At 41.3% G+C, this 21426-nt stretch overlaps 2 pseudogenes; both read right to left on the bottom strand.

The window, feature by feature from the left end:
• Positions 1 to 255: 255 nt before the first annotated feature.
• On the bottom strand, positions 256 to 777 carry LOC149228070 (nematode resistance protein-like HSPRO2 pseudogene; annotated as a pseudogene).
• A 16257-nt stretch (positions 778 to 17034) lies between these two features.
• Positions 17035 to 20158, bottom strand: LOC149228069 (pentatricopeptide repeat-containing protein At1g11290, chloroplastic pseudogene; annotated as a pseudogene).
• Between the last annotated feature and the right edge of the window lie 1268 nt (positions 20159 to 21426).

Raw genomic sequence — 21426 nt, 5'->3', positions numbered from 1 at the left:
GAATTTTTTTTTTTTTTCCGAAATTTCTAGCACTGTTCTATTGATTGGTCCTACTGATGGGGATGAACAAAAATGAGTCTAATCCTATATCCAATATAATTTTATGTATAGTACTCAAAACTGTCTATGTAAGAAGTGTATGTATGAATTTGGGGTAATACTTTGAAAAAATGAACGCATTGTTCTTTGTCTTGTAAACTTCACTTGATTTGTCTGTAGATCTTCCAGTGTACCATCCACCATAGTTGTAGACTTCTAGTGCCAATAGTAACCCAAAAATGTCTTTGCACCATCCACACTAGGGAAATAAGGTGGTTCAAAATATATCTGACGCAGGGCATCACAAGCACCTAGATATGATGGACCCTTCATTTCAATGCTACCCATGGTTGTTACTACCAACTGCTGATATGAGAAGAAAAACCTTTTCACTGCGGCTTCTATTGCCTGGAAGGCCAACAGAACATATATTGTTGCAACATGATAAGCACCTGAAGTGTTATGTGAGCGAAGTCCATGTGAATGAAACAAATGCATAAGTGCCTCCTGGAGCCTTGGTCCACCCTTTGGATCAGCCTCAACACCCATGACTTTGGGCACCAGATTCCTTAGTTCCTTGCATGCATTTGTAAGGTCTCTATGGGGGGCAGGCCGAAGGCAATATGCGCCTGCAAGCGTACTAGTGCTACTAATTGCCAACTGGTGTTTAAGGCAAAGGAAATCATCTGGGTCCATCACTAGAAGCAAATTCACAATTTCTGTGAGCATGTTCCACATCCTTTCAACCATCCAACAGTCTGTGGATGCTCCTACGAAATCCCCATAGTATATTCGCCTACAAATACCCAGGCCTCAAAGATCTAGAGGACATTGCAAAGTTTGGCATCTTCTGGATTATGGAACTGTTTATGTTGTTTTAAAGAGTGCAAATATCTTGGCTTGCAGATTCTATCATATTCAAGAAGAGGCTTACCTGACATATTTGGTTCCCCCAGACCTAAAGTGAAGGGAGTCCTCTGCATATGGCCTTCAATGGCAAGCCATATTCTAGAAACCATAGCTTCAGCGCTTTTCCATGTACCCAAACGAGGAAGTAATCTCTCTTCACTTGTTCTGCTAACCACAGGTAAAGCACCAGGTCTCTGCCATACCTCATGGAAAACTTTCCATGAGAGAACACCACTACTTACTGACAACTGAAGAGTGGGAACCTGCTTGTCATTTTCACAAATCACTGAAATCAACTCAATCTGGGAACTAATTAAGGATTCAAGCCTTCTCTTCCATTCCTCTTTGTCAATGTAAGTCCTTGTGTCACAGAGGACAGACGAAACAAACCGAAAAGTATTCTCCAATGACTGTAAGGCAACCTTTACCAACCCCTCTCTAGACCAACCAAGCCATTCCTTGAATTTCCACATGGAACTGAGCTCGGGGAGATGCACATACTGCTCGTAACCCGCACACTCCATGGGGGAGGGCTCTATGGATTCTTCAACAAAGGCAAAATAGGATGCCATTTATTTACAGGACATATTTTTTCCCTGCAAACATAACCAGGAGAGTAAAGACACTAATGCTCTCCATATACCATAATCTACAAAGAACAACATAATAATAGAATAAACACTAAAATCCATTTTAAACACTAAAATTTTGAAAACTGGAATAGAATAAAATGTTCTTAAATCCTTGATATATTTAAAAAGTTATCATCTACATCCGGCAAGGACAAAGTCTGTAAGTGCTTTCATCAACTGATTTTAGTCTGAATATCTAAAGTGTTAATATTTAATGTAAATAATGTCAACTCTCATTTCTTTACTTCTCCATTTCTTCCTATGACATCAGATCCTTTTGCTGTTTCCATGTGTACCTCATTTCTTTATTTCTCCATTTATACTTATTAGATCAAATTTATCTACTGTTTCCACTGTGTATATATACTCACAGTGTTAATAACTAAACAGATTCCTTAACAACAATATTCCACATTTATTAGACTATGCAATTGTTTTGTGATTTTTTACTATGGTTTTCCATTTCTCCATCCAAACAGATGACACCAGATTCATCTACCGATTCCACTGCGTATAATATACCTACAGTATTCATAATTCATTTCTTATAATATAAAATTGAATGAAATGAGGATAGATGATTTGTTGTAAGATTTTGCGGATATAGGAAACACGAATACTTATTAATCAAACATTTAATTGAAAATTTTTACGATCCTAAAGCAGAGTTTTGAGAAAAACAAGTCATTAGGAGAAAAATTTGAATCGTAACAAAATTATAATTATATTCAAAAATTTAAATCTTTTTTTATCAGGTTGGAAAAAATAAATTAGAGCGAGGAAAAACTTCTATCTATTTAGAATCTTTAAATGCTTGCTTACTGCATTTACGATATTTAAATGCTTTCGGTCACAAGATATTTGACTAAACATGCCGAAAAAAGATTCTTTAAAACTTTAACTTTCCGTCACTGGGAAGAAATTTCGATTTTCCTAACTAAAATTTCGGAACACGGTTCTTCATTGCCTCATAAAATTTTGCGAGCACTAACTTCATCAAAACCCTAATTTTTTTAAAATTCATCTAATCGAATGAAACTTGAACCTTTTATTAATCCAATTCCAACCAAAATAAGATTTTCAGAGCCATTTGGCTTTGGTATACTCCTTATAATTAATCGTGACCAGGACCGATGCTTGTGAGAATGATGAACAAGATTCTTCATGGCACCGCATTCTTGAGGAGTCAAATAAAATTTATTCCGAACTGTGAGTCCAGTTGCGACCTAAATTTGGCCATATATTACTGCTCCAGAATAAATTTGCTATTTTTTACGAGACGGTTTGGCGGAGTGAGAAAATCGAGCTGTAATCTCTGAATTCTTTAAAATATATTTAAATCTTTAAATCAATCGAAACGTGTTTTGGAATCTGTGCTAAATCAATTACAGATCATTAACCAGGGAAGAGTTCATAAAACATGAAATGCCGTTCGGAATCTATTCGAAATGCTAGGGCTTTGTCGCGTTGCATATGGCTTTTTAAAATACGGCTTCGAGGCATGAAAAGGATGCGCACTAACCTTGCGAAAAGCAATTTTCGATCACCAATGGCCAGCTGCATATAGTTTCAAACTTTCAGTAAAAGCTCCTCTATTATTGAAATTCAGAGTTGTATACTACATTTTCAAAATTTCAGTAAAATTTCTATCATTATTAAAACGATGGGCCTTGGTTTTGTTCCTTCCTATAACCCGTTGGAGAGCCCTCACAGTTACAGTTCCAATTCCAGATCGGGTGTCGCATTCTGAATTTTATGTGTTGTGCGCTGATTAAATGGAGATTTTATGTGCTGGATCGACGCTGATTGCGTTGAATTGTAGAATGCTTAATTGCTAGGATCGTTTCACCTATTGAGTTTGTGCTATGAATCCAAATCGCTGGAGATCGATTCCAGTCTTAATTACAGTAAATAAATCAAGTTAAAACGCAGCCAGTGTTACATCTGATAGGAATTACAATTGCAGAAGTAAAATTTAATGAAGCATTTGGGAAATATATGAAATTGCCCTGTCTTGGAATGTCAATTGGGCTATATGCGCTGAAATTACTGAAGATTGGGAGGAATTTCGGGCCGGCTAGGTTGCTACTGCCACTGCTAGACCATGCTGAAAAAGAAAGGTATGCAGGGGTATACGATAATACCTGTATACGCGCAAGACAGAGGTCGAAAGAGCATTTGAAATCTTCCGTCCTCGAAGCGCTGCATGCACTGAATCACCTTCTGTAACCTCTCCTCTGTTCGCCGGAGTTCAATGGTTGTAACCTCTCCTCTGTTCGCCGGAGTTCAATGCGTGAATTGTCGGGAGTTTGAATTGCCTGGAGGATGGTTGGTAAGGTTCGTAAATGTGCCTCAGGTTGGTAAATGTGCCTCATCAATACGCCAGAGTGGAGGCCAAAGTGGAGGCGGGCAGGGTCGATGGGCAGGAGCACGGCAGACGGCAGAGTCGCCAGAGCTGCGTGACCTGTAATCGCCGGAGAGGGATGCATGCCATGATCCATGGTCGAGCATGTAAGGGCGCCATGACATCAAGGAGGTTGTCTGCCGCTGTCAGAGGGTGTAAGGACATAGCATTAACTTTGCTATAGAGGTGGAAATAGGAACTGCCAAATAGGACTCCATGTGCCTGGTATGAGTGAGCCGACAATTGCCACTTGGCATGACTTGGCACATGTATCGGACAACCACGTGGCAGGTTAAATGATGTGGCCCTGTTTGATAGGCTAGTTTTTAAATGGCCATATATTTTGATCTGAATGTCGAATCGGGCCAAAATTTAAACCGTCATAATCATCTCAATGAGATGAACATGATGGAAACATTCGTTTTGAGTTTCTTGAGACTAAAAAATGAAAATTTTGGACCTCATTTCCATAACTAGACTATGGAGATTGGGTCAGTATAGTAATTGCCTCCTTCTAACCTTAGTTAGGACTAGGGATAGTAAGGGGGTATGTTACATTTATCAACTGCCCTTTGGAAGTAAGCACCACAGTGACTCGTTCTTTCTCCTAAGCTCATTCATTGGGATTTACTCAAGGTCCAGATAGGGTATTGCTTAGTCCAAGAGATTGAATCCATTATCCAAATGGTTTATCAATTGTCTTTTCATAGCAAGCAGCAGAGGGATCTATATGTTGAATTTTGATAGTTGTAGATGTATTCTTAAATTATAATACCCCACAAAATTAAAAAAAAATGAAAATATACAATTGAATTTGTTAGGGTCCCACCCTAACCCCCTTATTTATGTCATGGGATCACGTCATAGTCAAGAGTCAATAAAGCCCATATTAACATTTGTAAGTGGTTAACCCGCAATTAATGATGGGACCACAATGAGTTGCAAATGGGTCGTAGTATTAGATAGATGGTATTAATAAAACCCACGGTATTGGCCCGTGGTATTGCATGTATGAGTCATATAAAAAGGATCGAGACTCCCTGCGAGGAGCATTGTGTCTTATTTTGTAATCAAGCTCTGCTCTATTGGAGGTTGCCCCCTCGAAGAGGCAAGTGAACATTACTCTCTGAATAATAAAATCATTGCTATTCTGTGTTCTGGGTATATTTTCTTCGCATATTCTGTATTTGGGTATCATTTTGCAGGTTAAGAGCATAACAAGTGGTATCAGAGCACTTTCCAGGGCCGGTGGGATCTCCAATTCTTAGCAAAAAAAAATTCGGCTAGAGACGTATTCCGGCGTCTTTAAACCACGGGATCTGTCGTTGAGCGCATAAACCTGCGGATTTGGGGAGGCATGTACGCAGGAAATACAAGAGGTGGTCACGTCTGTTGGACTCCCTTGTAACCCCTGTGGGTACCCCTTCGAGTAGTAGCGCATTAGACAGAACCGCGCACGGACTGTCTTCCACGTACCCTCTGGGTATATCGGAAGCCCCCTAGGCTCCCTTGAAACCTCGCCATAGATAAACCGTCGGTCGTCTTGTGGCTACAGTACACCGAGAACAGCACTCGGAGAGATTACTCGCCCGTACGATAGGGAAGTCGGGTTGTACGGCTAAGGGTACGGTCGATCCTCCTTAGTTAGAGCCCTGAAACATTGGGCCGAGTACTACTGCCAGACCCTTATGTATATTGCGATCTGTAGCACCTGACACTCCTCACGACCATAGTTTCCTTTTCTATCGGGGGATCACACATCATCTATTCCCGATCCACGGGTGCCAAGAGGTGCAGCAGCAGCAGACATCAGATCCATCCGATCCGCCGCAGCAGTTGTTCCGCCATTCAGATCTCTCAGACCCACCAGATCGAAGTTGTTGTGAAGGGTTCCTATACCGGGGTATACTTTTCGCAGGACTTTTGGCAGCATTGACATTTTGAGGATTTTGCGACTGCAATATTGATCAAGAAGGAGTAAAACTCCGTTAGGAGTTTTCTAAAAAAAAAAAAAAGTCTGAGATCTTCTGGGGCGCTTATTGGTGATCTAGCCCATCAGAATCAGGACGACGAGCTGAGCAAGGTGGTACCATTCAATTTATTAGTCAAATTTTTTCGGCGGTCCCAATTTTTCATCAGGTTGGTGTATGGTAGAGACTAGAGCTCAAGCGATGGCAAATGAAAGGATGGACAAACTGGAAGACTCCGTGTAATCCCTCCAACGTGAGTTTCAAGGACTAAGTATCCAGATACAGCAATTACTTCCGAAGGGCAAGGAGCAAGCCCACGAGGAGTATAATAGAAATGAATACAATGAGGGTGAGTCTAGCCACTCTCCTCACGTCTGGCACACCCATCCACCACCCAGTCAGCGACCTCCCAAGTTGGATATGCATAAATTTGACGGTTCTCACCCGTCCGCATGGCTAGCACAAATAGAGCAGTATTTCAAATTGAATCATATCCCAGATGATGCGACTAAGCTTATGTTGGGGAGCATGTACTTGGACAATGAACGGTGGCAATGGTGGGAATGGCATCAACGTTGCAATGGACCTTTTAGGACTTGGACCCAATTTACCAAAGCTCTTCGAGATCGCTTTGAACAGGAAGACTCTTTTTTGGGTCGTCTCACTAAGCTCCGACAGACTGGGACAGTGGATGAATATATTACCGCTTTTGAAGCCTTAGCCTTCCGCACTAGGGGTCTCACAGATGAGTTCTACACGGAATGTTTTATTAGTGGTCTTAAAGAAGCCATCAAAGCTCAAGTTCTACTTCACCACCCTCCCACGTGGACGGAGGCTTGCCAGGTAGCTCGTAAGGTGGAACGTGCATTAGCAGCCCAATACAGTCGCCCAAATTTCCCCGCTAAAGGTCGTCCCCCACAGGCTCACAACACGACTCAAACACTTAAGGTCCAAAAGGTGTCACCTGCGGAAATGGCCGAAAGAAGGAAGCAAGGACTATGTTACTACTGTGATGAAAAATACTCCCCAGGTCATAAATGCAAGGAGCCCAAATTTTTTCAAATAGATGCCACTGACTACAGCTCAACAGAGGAAGATCCACCACTTGAGGAACATGAGGCGCTAGAAGAAGACAACCCAAAGGAGAATGTCTCTGACGAACCAGTTATTTCGCTGCATGCGTTGGCAGGGATTTCTTCCCCTCAAACTCTCAAAATCCAGGGTTTTCTTAAACATCGCCCAGTAGTAGTCTTGATTGATAGTGGAAGTACCCATAATTTCATCCATCAAAAAATCGCAGAAGCAGCGCATTGTTTTGTACGAGCAGTTTCTAACTTCCAAGTCCAAATTGCAGATGGGGGCACAATGAAATGTGAAGGCCGCTGTGAAAATGTCAAACTTCAAATGGGGGATTATCAGTTGAAAACCCAAATGTTTGCCATACACATGGGGGGTTACGACATTGTCCTCGGCGCTGAATGGCTCCGCACTCTTGGGCCAATTACAATGGATTTCCAGGAGTTATATATGAGTTTTAAGCAGAACAACTCCACACATACCCTCCGTGGACTCCAGGCGGGAGCCCCCTCTATCATCAGCTCGCATAGGATGGAAAATTTGTTAAAAAAGGGCCATCATGGAGTGGTAGCTCAATTTAATGCCATCCAGGTAGTCGAAACCATGTCTCTGCCAATTCATCCTGAGATGCAACAGATTTTAAATAACCATCGGACGGTCTTTGACAAACCTCATGAGCTTCCACCCTCGCGAGGGGAACATGATCATAGCATCACCTTGGTTCCAGGGGCCCAACCCCCAGATGTGCGGCCATACAGATATCCGTTCACCCAAAAGAATGAAATAGAAAAAATCATCAAGGAACTGTTGGAAGCAGGTGTCATTCGTCCCAGCATTAGTCCTTATTCATCCCCAGTGGTCATGGTGCTCAAGAAAGATGGGGAGTGGCGGATGTGTCCCGACTTCAGGGTCCTCAATAAGTTGACAGTCAAAGATAAATTTCCCATCCCGGTGGTTGACGATTTGCTGGACGAACTCAATGGGGCTCAATTCTTCACTAAGTTGGATCTTCGCTCAGGCTACCACCAAATTCGCATGAAGGAAGTCGACATTCCCAAGACGGCTTTCAGAACTCATGAAGGCCATTATGAGTTCCGGGTCATGCCATTTGGTCTCTGTAATGCCCCCTCTACTTTTCAGAGCCTTATGAATCACATTCTCAAACCATATCTCAGAAAATTTGTCCTTGTCTTCTTCGATGACATCCTCATCTCTAGTGGCACTTGGGCTGCACATCTTCAGCATGTAGATCTACTCTTGCAACTGCTCCGCAAGCATAAATTATTTATCAAGATGTCCAAGTGTTCGTTTGGCATGGAAGAAGTTGAGTATTTGGGCCACATTGTGGGGCGTGAAGGTGTCAAGGTGGACCCCAAAAAGATCCAGGCAATGCAAGAATGGCCTCAACCTAAGACCTTGAAGAGCTTGAGAGGATTTTTGGGTCTCACATGCTATTATCGTAAATTTGTCTGCAACTATGGCCGCATAGCGAAGCCCCTCACTCAACTCCTAAAGAAAAATTCCTTCTTCTGGAACGAGGAAGCACAACAGGGATTTACCGCTCTCAAAAACGCCATGTGTTCCACTCCAGTCTTAGCACTACCTGACTTCACCAAATCCTTTGTCATTGAATGTGATGCTTCGGGAACAGGTATTGGGGCGGTCTTAATGCAGGGAGGGCGACCATTGGCCTTCACAAGCCAACAACTCAGTGGGAGGAATCTGGGCCAATCTACCTACGAGAAGGAAATGATGGCCATCTTACATGCAGTCGAGACTTGGCGACCTTACTTATTGGGGCGACGTTTCCAAATCCGCACAGATCATCACAGTCTTAAATATTTTTTGGAGCAACACCTATCCTCCCCACAACAAAATAAATGGTTAGCCAAAATGCTGGGATATGATTATGAGATCATTTACAAGAAAGGGAAAGACAATAGTGTAATAGATGCATTATCTCGCCAATTTGAGGAGGAAAGTACTCTGCTCGCAATTTCCCTCCCCATTCCAGACTGGATTGAAGAGGCTCGCAGGGAATGGTTTTCACACCCCGGGCTCTCCCAACTCATTTCTCAATTGCTGGTAGATCCTAATTCCAGCAAGGGCTACTCGTGGCAGAATGATATTCTTCGCTACAAGGACAGAGTCGTAATATCACCAACATCCACCCTCAAAAGTCGCATTTTGGCAGAATTGCACTCATCTCCCATTGCAGGACATTCGGGCTTTCAGAAGACGTATGCTCGCACCAGAAAATCATTTTTTTGGACATGCATGAAAAAGGACATCCTTACTTTCGTAGCAGAATGTGATGTCTGTCAACGCCACAAAGGGGAAACCGTCAACACACCAGGCACATTACAACCATTGCCCATTCCGGCATCAATTTGGACGGAGGTTTCTATGGATTTCATTACAGGTCTTCCAAAGTCAGGGAACAAGTCAGTCATCATGGTGGTTGTGGACCGACTGTCGAAGTATGCTCATTTCTGCGCCCTACCCCACCCGTTTACACCAACTTTGGTTGCTCAATCTTTCATGGATCAGATCTTCAAATTGCATGGCATGCCCACTTCTATTGTGTCCGACCGCGACCCGATCTTCACTAGTAATTTTTGGCAGGAACTCTTCAGAATACAAGGCACTCAACTCAAACTCAGTACTTCATATCATTCGCAAACAGATGGTCAAACCGAAGCCGTCAACAAATGTCTAGAAACCTACCTTAGGTGTTTCACTTCAGAAAAGCAACACCTTTGGGTACAGTGGTTACCTCTGGCTGAATGGTGGTATAGCACCAACTATCATGCCACCACCAAAATGACTCCCTATGAAGCAGTATATGGACAACTTCCGCCTTCCCCTACTTCTTATCTCAAGGGGTGCTCCAAAGTACAAGCAGTGGATCAACTCCTACAACACCGCACAACCATGCTCGCCCATCTTAGAGAGAATCTTCATCAAGCTCAGAATCGCATGAAGCAACAAGCCGACCAGCATCGCTCAGAGCGCCAATTTCAAGAAGGGGATCAGGTCTTTTTGAGGCTGCAACCATATAAGCAAACATCACTCAAAGACAAGGGTTGTCAAAAGCTCTCTCCAAAATTCTACGGACCATACCAAGTACTTCAGCGCATTGGAGAAGTGGCTTACAAGTTGGCTTTGCCACCTACGGCAAAAATCCATCCAGTTTTCCATGTATCGTGCCTCAAGAAAGTGATTGGGAACAATTGCCGAGTTCAAACCAGTCTACCTGAATTGGACGAAGAAGGGTCAATCTGGCTTCAACCCGAACAGGTTCTAGACACACGAGACAAGCACCTGCGCGGCCGCATGATTAAGGAAGTCCTCATCAAATGGAAAGACACCTCTCCGGAAGATGCAACTTGGGAACCAGCCACTATTCTTCAGCAGTTTCCGCAGCTTCAGCCTTGAGGACAAGGCTAGTCTTAAGGGGGAAGGCATGTTAGGGTCCCACCCTAACCCCCTTATTTATGTCATGGGATCACGTCATAATCAAGAGTCAATAAAGCCCATATTAATATTTGTAAGTGGTTAACCCACAATTAATGACGGGACCACAGTGAGTTGCAGATGGGCCGTAGTATTAGATAGATGGTATTAATAAAACCCACGGTATTGGCCCGTGGTATTGCATGTATGAGTCATATATAAAGGATAGAGACTCCCTGCGAGGAGCATTGTGTCTTATTTTGTAATCGAGCTCTGCTCTATTGGAGGTTGCCCCCTCGAAGAGGCAAGTGAACATTACTCTCTGAATAATAAAATCATTGCTATTCTGTGTTCTGGGTATCTTTTCTTCGCATATTTTGTATTTGGGTATCATTTTGCAGGTTAAGAGCATAACAGAATTCAAGTTGGCTCCAAAAGAGGGAAAATTAATATTTTGAAAATCAAATTGTTGCCTCCAAAGGAACAAGTCGTCCAGCCCTAAAGACACACCTATTCAGGCTCATTCATCCACTATATATTGCCATTTTTCCTCCATTGGCACCAATTCAGATCACTCAATCATTTGATTTTCTGTTCATCCATATGGAGAGAGAGAATAAGAAGCCCAAGGTTTGACCAAGCCAATTTTTTTCTTCTGTTGACTTCAAAAGATAAAGACAAACTATGAAAGCATGAAACTGACTTTAATACATTGAGGATTTTCATGCTATGCAAATCATCACCTCCTATTCGAATATACACAGAATTATGCCAATATAGTTTCAAAACTCCTCTAATGTAAATCTTGTGAAGCATTTCTTATGCCTTCTTGAAAGGCAGCAATGAAATCTGATATCCCAGTGATGAAACTGTTTGAAACAGTCTCAATATCATCAGTCATAGCCTGTACTTTTAATCTGAACAACTCTGCCTTCAAAATATAATCCTTTGGCCATTCAATTTTCAGAGAATCTTCCATTACTTTGTCATGTTGTGCCTTAGGATTCGTTGACAGGACATATTTGCAAAGGAGGAGGAGCTCAGATTACTTAATGTAAAGATCTGTTAGACCTGTGGTGACCTGGCTGATCCACTACTGCGCCTGCTGGCTACACAACTACCTACGAAACCAGAACAAAATCCAAGTCTAACCACACCCAAGTCTTCGTATGGACGAATTGTCAAACCCGTGTGGCCACACAGGTATGGCTTCATAATAGGTCACACTGAAGACCATAGGTCATTCAATAAGTTTGCAGAATCCTTAATGCTGACAAGGTCATAAACATCCTCAGTGTAAGTGAACTGAACATAGGGATAGCTTGATCCACTGCTAGATCTGTGTGTACTTATGCGCGTATGCCTTATCTACAACAGTGGAAGTATAGCAGTGTCATCTGTGCAATATTGGAGGTTAGAGGTGCTATTATGACGATCACATTTATTGAGTAAATCCTGTGCCATAGCTGACTTTTTTTGGAGCTGTGCCTTCTGCATCTGAGTAATCCTGTGTACAATCCATGTTGAAGGAATGGGTTCACGTTCATATCCGATGCCTAGGTTCTTATCGACATACAAGTGAGTAATGCAGAGATCTGATTTGGCTGATTTGAAATTGTTTCTAGCTAATGGGATTCTTTCTCAACCATTAATACTGTTGTATATCCCTTATTGCATTTGGGAAAAGACAAACCTGAGTGACATCTCGCTGACCTGCACTTCTTCAACGTTTGGCAAAGCCTATCGTAATATTGTGAACAAGAATAGAATTACAATGAGTGAGTGATGCCAACAACAGTGGGCAGACAGACTTTGAATTATCAATCCATCAAGTTCAGTACTTACCTGTTTTCTTGATTACTGGAGGAAGAGTACAATGGTGTGCTTATCAGTAGCATATTATAGTTGGATTCCTAAAACTCTGCTGTTGGAGCTTTACAGGTAATGGAAGCACCCACAGTGAGATCTTTCTCCATCTCTGTGTAGCTCACTGGACCATTGTCAAATACCGAGCTCACAGCGAAGTATAAGTGATGCCACAATCAACACCCCTTCGTACACAATTAACAAATTGGTGATTAAGTCCGGTTGCACATCCATAAGGAGCAATATAAAGGACCTTATTGAAACTTTATCCAGTCCATTACAGTCCTTACGTCATTACCGGATAAGTTGGCAAGCATGTATTTGAGCTGGACATTCCTTTCTTTAGATTACATCCTATCTTCAACATGGAGCATCGACAACACAACTCTGTTGCAAAGGTCTCTGCTCTGCATTGGTAAGTCTGTTCATCACGGATTGCATTTATACATGTGTACAATGGGAACCATTGTAAGCTCAGTGGGGCAATTGATGTGAGCAAAAGTGCATTATTTAACTCCAGCATAGTATTCAGTGTCAATATAGTTTCCAATATAGGATATAGAATCAAAGCACTTGAATCAATGGAAAGATTGGGAGTGGGAACTGAGCACTGCAAGTTTCCTTTAGAATTTACTTCAATAATTTCATACCTTTTGTTGTGGCTTCCCACATACTCCACAGTGTTCACAGTGATGATGGTAGCTAGCCATGGCTCTAATACATTCCATCTAGAGAATACTTTTGACATCAATGACAACTCTGCCAACATTTCTCAACCGTTTTCTAGCTATTACCCATGGGGCTCCAACATTTTTTTTATGTTTCAAATTGCATAGAGAATACCTTTGACACAACTCTGCCAACACTTCTCAACCTTTTCCTAGCTATTACCCATAGAGCTCCAACATTTTTTTATGTTTCAAGTTGCATTGTCATACTGCATGTTGTTGCTTGTGCTCTTGAGCCTAATGCCCATTTCAGTTTGCCATTTGCTACTCACTATTCCCATAGTCTCTTTAAGCACTTCTGTAATTTTTGCCTCTGTAACTCGAAACCCGTTATCCCTGGGGGAAACATCCCGAAGAGTGACCATTACCTGCATGGCTTGCTTGTGTTTTGCATAGGTATGTTTCTTGCGCTTGGAACTAGTTTGCTTTCCCATGATACTCATTTCCTCCACTGTAACATAGCATTCTTTTATTCCTTTTCAAGCTTTAATAACATGAAAAAAAACAAACAAACAAATCAAATATTATTAAAAAAAGAGAGGGAAAAAAGAATAAAGGAATAAAGATACCTGTTTTTATGGAAGTTGTCCTGAGTTATGTTCCCCTTGAACAAAACACCAAGTCTTGAGTCATCTTCTCAGCAAGTTAGGTTTAGTATGGCCCTTGAAAGTCAAACCTTGAATTTTGAGTTTTTACTCCTTCATCAGTTACTCTTTCAGTCATTATGAAGAGTCTTCCGATGCATTCTATCATGTAGACTTATATCATTGTTCCACTTTTAGTCAAATGCTATCCAAGTCACCACTGTGTTGTGCTATTGTTCAAAGGAATTCTCGGCTTCTGTCATCCATTCCTTAGTTTTCTTGATCATCCATCTCAGCCTTGCCGATTATCAAGTTGTCTGAGTATCTCTGTTATTTATTCAATGTCAACGTGGAAGGTCTCCTTTGACTTCTCACTGGCGGGTCTTCTCTTATTGAAATTTGATTGTGACACATTGCTCTGAGAGTTTAACCTAGAGCAGCACCCAAGGCCTATTTTCATCATTGGTAGGTTACCTTGCACTCAACAAATGACATTTCATTAATGGTCACTAATTGAGTCATTTCCCATGGGTTCAACATCAAGAGCTCTATTCACACATTGGGATTCATGTAGTACCTTGGATTCCATTTTCATCATCGGTCGAATGCCTTGCCTCTTTCAATAACTTTCATTATTGGTTATTGCTTAGAGGGTCTCTTCCATGAACTATTCAATCCAGTGCATGCGAGAGACGTACTTGATGGTATGTTCTTCCAGCTTTCATCTGAGTCCTTCAAAAATCATTCTTCTTGTGTTCTCTCATGTGGAGGATGTGGGATGCCTTAAAGCCCTCCTTCCAATGAATCTCTTCCCATTTGACTTTGACACATTTGCTCGGGGAAGGACATTTAGAGACCCTTTAGCACCTTGGGACTTGCAATCATCAATGGCAGGATCCCTCATTATTGACAAGCAAAATACATCAATTTCTCTTGATCAATAGCTTCTACAATTGTACAACCTTAGTACATATATTTGCACGTGCTAGAATGTATTAGGTACCTTGACGTCCATTTTCATTATAGCTGGGTTGTCTCGTGTTTGTTAATGGTATACATCAATGACAGGTAATCAAATGGTGTCTCCCATGTTCAACATCAGCTCATCTATTCATGTGGCACAAACTCATACCTTCAGTGGAATTTGGATTTGAGGACCTTGGACCAATTCGTAGCCTCCCCTAAATATGCTATATTCCAAGTTGCACAAGACATTACCACTCACCTCTATGACATTGGTACCATCAAGAGGATCAGTTCTCCACTTCATTACTCCAATTATTCTCCTAATGCATATTGAGAAATAGCTCCACTGTGTATTTGTTCATGGCTATGATCTGTTTTGACATAGATCCACTTTATATCTTTCGTGGCCATGATTGTTACTATTATACAAACCTCATGGATCCACCATGTATCTTTTAGTGGTCATGATCACTGCTCCTACATATTTACTTCATGGATTTGTAATGTACTTGATTTGATGGCCATGCTTTTTCACAACTAAGCATGGGTATGCCCGCCTTGGAAAGAGAGTCATCTTATAACTTATCTTTTGTTGCAAGTAGTCTCCTATTCCAAAGTTCGATGAACTCCACCTGACCACCTACCAATTTCCTCCACTAGATTATAAAGTATTTCGACCATCGGTTGCCCTTTTGGCCTCACGCACTAGGGGGCATCTGTTATAGCGTCTTTAGCCACCCCATTCAGTGAATATGCATCCTATTGGCCCTGAAGCATTAGATACTTGTCTTTGGCTAACTCAACCCCAACTATAACTCTGTGTAAAACTTTCCTTGGAATATATTTGTTAGTTTCCTTCAGCAAAAGAGCAAATACTCATTGATTTCCTTCAGTAAAGGAGCAAGTACGTGCTGGTTCCCTTTAGGAGAGCAGGGAGTGCATTCAAAAATCACAAAAAAAAAAATTAAAAACATGAAAATTACATGTTTTTGGTGGAGATTACAAGAAAATTGGTTCCATAACATCTCAATTCCTATGAGAAACTGTCTTAACCATCTTGATATGGTATAAATAAGACCTCAATGAGACAACACACCAAGCCTGATCATAGCAAAGTTATCATCTTGTCCTAATCACTCAAAGGAATTTGTCCTCATAGTTTTTATGACCAGCATCTCTTTGAGTATTCCTATTCTCAATTGATCCCTTCTCCTATTGTTTGAGAGAGGTCAAAGACACCTTTGTCTTTCTCTCTTCCCCCACACCCCCAACAAAGAAATAATGTATATTTGCATATTTATGTTTTCAGTTTCTAGTGTTGGTACTAACGCACTTGATTGTAGTTAGTTGGTTGCTTATTGCAATTTAGTTATTTTTGCCAAATTGGTTTGAGGAAGGTTTCTTGGTTCTATGTGTGCAAGTTTGCAAAACCCAAGGAGAAGCAGAAGGATTGGAGCGAGGATAATTTGCGCATCCCGTCTCCAACCATTAGTTCATCCAAGTAAGTCCCATAACTACCTGGTAGTTATAGTTGAGATGTTGTAAGCTAATCTAGGAGAAAGTAAATTATTGTCTTTGAAGTCTGAAGTTTGAACTGTTGGGATTTCACCCCAGTCACGGGATGAAGTAGATTTATCCATAACAGTGACCATTTGATAAAAAAAGTCTGCAGAAATACACCTCAACCTAATGTACATCCTAGCTATTATCATTCATATACCAATAAACGTATTGTTTAGCCTTCAAACTTCTTTGGCACCTTTGTACAAACATCGTCACAAGATTTGCCATCTTTTATTGGTTTTGCACATTTTTTTCCAATAAGGAACTACAAGGGTATTAATATCATTTGAGGCTGCTCAGCTAGCTTCACTTATCTAGATAGAGATCGGTCCTGGAAGATATAAGAGATGAATCTTCCTACCTTACGGGTACTTGACAAGGATCCAGTATTTCGCAGGGTATCCCATTGTTATAGAGAGTTCCCTCTAGATAACATCCTTCGAATTTTGGAGGCTTTATAGCAGTTGATGGTTGTATCGGAAACTTTTAATCAACCACAGCTACATATCAACTTTCTACGTTTTCAAATTCATAGATTTACTCTGTTTCGCTTTATGTTTTGTTTTGCTCTGTTTATGGCTTTTGCACTTCACTCAGTAATGCCTTTACACACTATGATACATCATCCATGGTGTAATTCCCAGTGCTATTGACCGTTTTTGACACTAATGGTCCTTTCTCTACGCATTGCTGTCTCATATACTCTACATTTATATGATTTGAAGCTAAAAGAAAATACTAGGACATTGAAATAATGGAAATGTTCAAGGTACTTGCAATCAACCACTGAGCAGGTAATACTTCAGAAACCAGATGAAAATCAGTCATGAAAACCTGCTGTATCAGGAAATCACTACTAGACTGCATTGTATCAAGAAACGAATTGGTATGGAGAAACCCTCTTCTTTATCTACATATTTTCCGATAAACGCTGCTAACCCGCTGGGATTGGGGAACATGTTCATGAACAATCAATAAATATAATGCTTTCTAGTTTTGGCTGCCACTGGCATTGTATATGATGTACAGTCAGACATCAAACCTTGGCAAGGGTACTCAGTACTCACATAGCCATTCATTGCCACTGATAGACCATAAAAAGGATTAATGGTTAGCAAACAACCTTGTATTTGCTGCTTGTTTCGAGTATGGTCACCAGTAATCCCCACAAGTACAAATCCCATTCTTGAAATGGTGAAAACGGTTTGCATCCCTCACAATTATCTCTCTTCCAACAATGTTGGATATAAACTTAATTGCACTGTGACAGTCACCACACACCCGGAGGTTCTTACTGATTCGGATAGGAGTGCTAGGAGTGCCAGGATATGTGTTCATAAGCCCAAAAGCTAAAGCTAGTTTCTCGCTATGACCACAAAGAATATACTCCTTCTCTTCCTCCTCGACATCATGCAATACAAAATCTGTCTCAGGTGTATACCCTGCCGCCTTTATCTGCAAAGTCAAGCTTTCCAACATAGCAGAGATTTTTTCCAACTCTGGATGTGACCTGTATCCCACAAAGAATGCATGAACTTTATTCTTAATCTCAATCCAGCTGCATCCTGGACCCTTTTTAACTCTACTATTTTTCAACATTGTTCTCATATTTGCTACATCATCCCACCTTCCAGCTGCAGCATATATGTTTGACAGCAGTACATAATTTCCGGAGTTTTTAGGCTCTAACTCAAGAAGGCGCTTGGATGCACATTCCGCTAGCTTTACATTGCAATGGATTCTACAGGCCAAAAGCAGGGCACCCCACACAGTAGCACCGGGTTCTACTGGCATTCTTGTTATGAAGTCCTGTGCCTCATCCAGACACCCAGCACGACCAAGAAGGTCGACCATGCATGCATAGTGTTCCATGCTGGGTGGAATGCCGTAATCTCGATGAATGCAATTGAAGTACTGCCTACCTTCGTCCACCAGACCAGCATGTCGGCATGCTGACAAGACACCAATGAATGTCACATAATCTGGTTTCATTTCAGTTTGTTGCATTTGGTTAAAAAGAGCAAGGGCATCCTGGCCATAGCCATGCATTCCATACCCGGTAATCATCGTATTCCATGAGACCACATCTCTGTTATGCAATTTATCAAACAACAAACGTGCCGTTTCTACACTTCCACATTTGGCATACATATCTACAAGTGCATTTCCCACTGAAACATAACAGTCTAATCCATTTCTTATTGTGTATGCATGAATCCACCGGCCTTGCTCCAGAGCTGATAAATGTGCACAGGCAGGGAGCACACTCACCAGAGTGACAGAGTTGGGCATCACACCTGTCAGCGGCATTTGACAAAAGAGTGCTATTGACTTGTTGGCATAGCCATTCTGGGAAAATCCACCAATCATTGAAGTCCATGACACAACATCCTTTTTAATCATTTTATCAAAATATTGGCATGCTGTCTCTATCCTTCCACATTTGGCATACATGTCTATGAGGGCATTCCCCACAGAAACATCCCACTCAAATCCACTTCTAATTATATACGCATGAATGGCTACCCCATGTTGCATAGCACCTAAATTAGCACACGCCGGGATCACACTTGCCATGGTCACCGAATCGGGTTTCATAGCTGCCAAATGCATTTGCCTAAAGAGTTCCAAAGCCTCAATGGCATTTCCATTCTGGGCATGCCTTACGATCATAACGCTCCATGAAACCACGTCCCTTTCAGACATTTTGTCAAACAACTTGTGTGCAGTCTCTATTCTCCCACACTTAGCATACATATCAATGAGAGCATTCCCCACAGAAAGATCCGAATCAAAACCCCCTCTAATTACATAGCCATGAACCCACTTGGCTTGCCTCAGACCTGCTAAACTAGCACACATGGAGACCACACTGACCAGGGTAATCGAGTTAGGTACCACACCAGCCACTTGCATTTCACGAAACAGTGCCAAGGTCTCATTGCCATTCTCATTCTGAGAATACCCTGCAATCATTGCACTCCATGTGACCACATTTCTCATAGACATTTTGTCAAACAGTTGGCGCGCAATCTCTACACTTCCACATTTAGCATACATATCTATGAGGGCGGTACTCACAAAGACATTTGATTCATCCCCACTTTTAAGTATCTGATGATGAATCTCACTGCCTTCTTGCAGAGCTGATAAGCTACCACACGCTTTGAGAACAAACGAGTAGGTGAAATTGTCAGGGTTTATGCCTGCATGTTGCATTTGGTAATACAGCGTAAGGGATTCCTCACAGAAACCCTTCCGTGCATACCACCTAATCATCATGTTCCACATGAAACTGTTTCGGTTTTGATCGTTTGTTCTGTCAAAAACCAGGCGTGCATTCTCTAGACATCCCAAAGTGGAGTACATGCTGACAAGTTTAGTCCCCAGAAACACATTTTGCTCGAACCCATTTATAAGTATGCGGGTGTGGACTTGCTCGAGTGATTTGGTATCGGCACATCCCTGCAAGAGAGAAAAATAGGTGTTCAGGTTCAGTGGTTTAGCTGCCTCGTTCATGCTTTCCTTAATTTGAAACCCCTCCTCGCATTGAGTAGCGATATAATCATTGGCATGTGTAGAGATACCATTCCTTGTGCCATTGCATTGATCATGAGCGAGATGCTTCTGAATTTTAAATTTGCAAAATCTTTTGTGAGAATGGTAGCATGGAGATGGTAATGAAAGGGGAAGAGATTGAATCAATGTCCGAGAAACGTGGCATGCCATCTAATGGATCAGTCCATCATATGTTCAACGAAGATATTTGTGAGATTTTCTTGTGGTTGTATAATGATGGCAGGTTCTGACAGTTGATTCGGTTCTTCCAAAGCAGAGTGTATGCAGTGCCAAGGTTATTTCTATTTGTGGAGATTGGAGTTTTGAAAATCTTTTATCTGAAAATCCAGTATGAATAGAGAATAAAGCGTCGTTAGAAACCGTGGAGAGACAATTGTAATTTATTAGTGGCAAAAAGCGAAGCCATCAGTAGAGCTTGGTAGAGACAATTGCATTTGATCAAGCGGAAAACATCACTGACCAAGCGGGAAAAAAAATGTAACAATTACAAATAAAATACATAGCAGAGCTCGGTCGCTCTGTCCACCCTATGAAGGGCAAATACATTACCATAAACGCTGCAGCTCTTGAAATTTTTGTCCAATTATTTGTTTATAAAAGAATAAAATGAAGATTTTAATATTTAAATTCATATATTTTAAAGTGTTCAAATTTAAAGGAACTTCTGAAATGTAGTTTGATTTTGTTAAAATTGCCGCTATTGAAATTTTTGTTCAATTATTTGTGTATAAATGAATAAAATGAAGATTTTAATACTTAAATTCGTATATTTTGAAGTGTTCAAATTTAAAGGAACTTTTGAAGAAATGTAGTTTGATTTTGTGAAAAATTTATATAATATAGGGTTCAAAATATCTATCAGTAAATATTGTCCAGTCTAGATTTATCTTAATTCCGGATATATCAAGTGCTGAGAGGGATCAAATCTCTAGAGGTCTAAACCTTTCTTCAAGTTTTGTACTCAAAAAAGAGGTTTGCACCTCGAGAGATTTAATCCCTCTCAGTGCTTGATAGATCTGGGGTTAAGATGGATCTAAGTTGATTATATAATACTATATAATATCTAGATTTGTATATATGTGTCTCTTTCTTATTCCCTCTCTCTATCTCACCCCTCAAACATACACATTCTCTCTCCATACCTTTTTCTCTCTCTCCCTTCCTCTTCCTCTCCCCCTCTCTCTCCCCCTTCTCTCATCTCTCTCTCTCTTTCTCTTTCTCTTCCCTCCCGCTATGCTTTCTCCCTCACTCTCTCTTCATCTCTCCCTTGTCACTCCCTCTCTCTCTCTCCACCTTTCTCCCTTTATGTCTTTCTTCTTCCCTCCCTCTCTATCCCCCCCTCCAACTTCGTCGTTGTCTCCTCTCTTGAGTCCTCTCTCTCCCTTTCTCTCCCACCTCCCTCTATCTCTCACCCCCATCACTCGAACTCTCTCTCTTCTCTCCAACTCTGTCACTATCTCTCTCTCTTTCTCTCTATCTATCTCTCTCTCCTTCACTCTTTCCCCCCATCTTTGTTTCTCCATCTCTCTCTCTTCCCCTTCTCTCCCTATCTCTCTCCTCTCCTCTTCTCTCTCTTTGTCTCTCATAGAAGACAGGAACATTTTACTCTTCCTCTCCACTCCCCTAAACAATTCTAGCATACCATCCTTCCCT

The sequence above is a fragment of the Pinus tabuliformis genome, chromosome J, assembly GCF_031772625.1.
Source record: "Pinus tabuliformis cultivar Carrire ecotype Pingquan chromosome J, CPIR1, whole genome shotgun sequence".
Classification (NCBI taxonomy): Eukaryota; Viridiplantae; Streptophyta; class Pinopsida; order Pinales; family Pinaceae; genus Pinus; species Pinus tabuliformis.
The sequence above is the reverse complement of the archived record's forward strand: the minus strand, read 5'-3'. Positions and strand labels throughout refer to the sequence as shown.